The sequence below is a fragment of the Penaeus monodon genome, chromosome 32, assembly GCF_015228065.2.
Source record: "Penaeus monodon isolate SGIC_2016 chromosome 32, NSTDA_Pmon_1, whole genome shotgun sequence".
NCBI lineage: Eukaryota > Metazoa > Arthropoda > Malacostraca > Decapoda > Penaeidae > Penaeus > Penaeus monodon.
In genome coordinates this window covers 7,466,726-7,467,384 of record NC_051417.1, presented here as the reverse complement: position 1 = coordinate 7,467,384, position 659 = coordinate 7,466,726, and the positions used below count along the sequence as shown (strand labels likewise).

The following is a 659-nucleotide window of genomic DNA, read 5'->3' as shown; positions in this document are numbered from 1 at the left end:
ATACTTTCTGCTGAATGCTCAGTCACACTTTTTTTTACATACTTAATGTTCTGTCAGACGAGACCAAAGTTTTACTATACTTTTTCTCCTGTCGAATGCTCAATCACACGAAACGTTTTTATGGACCTTTTTTACATACATTATGCTTAGTCAGACGAGACAATTCTTCTTTGTTTTTTTTTTCTAATATATGTTCAATCATGTAACTTTTTTAAACATACCTACTGCTCAGCCAAATGATGCTAGATTTTCCAATTATGCCTTACTTTTCATATTCCTTCGCTTTTTAGTTACTACAGACTTACTGCACAGATTATAACATAAGAGTTTAATAGCGTTGTGATGAAGGGAATTCTAAATAATACATAATCAGGAAGTATTTCGTGACGCCGAGGAAGCCGTAATAGAGGGGAAAGGAAATCAATTTTACGGTGAAAGGAACTCGGCATCAGAAAAGACATTTTTGAAGAGGTCCGTGTTGCTATGGAAGCCGCAATAAAAGGAGAGGAACTGCTACATTGATAAAGGACACAACGCAGAGGATTATAATGGTGATGGTGGGAAACCCGATTGTAAAAAGGGGTCGAAAGTGTTTTAGTGATTCGACACACACACATAAGACTTTGATTAAGAGGTACTATGACACTGAAAAATATTTG

General features: G+C 35.8%; 1 protein-coding gene across 1 annotated transcript in view; it reads right to left on the bottom strand.

The window, feature by feature from the left end:
- LOC119593412 (nicotinamide phosphoribosyltransferase-like) overlaps positions 1 to 659 on the bottom strand; it is a 16,380-nt gene that overhangs the window by 9,114 nt on the left and 6,607 nt on the right. The window lies entirely within an intron of this gene.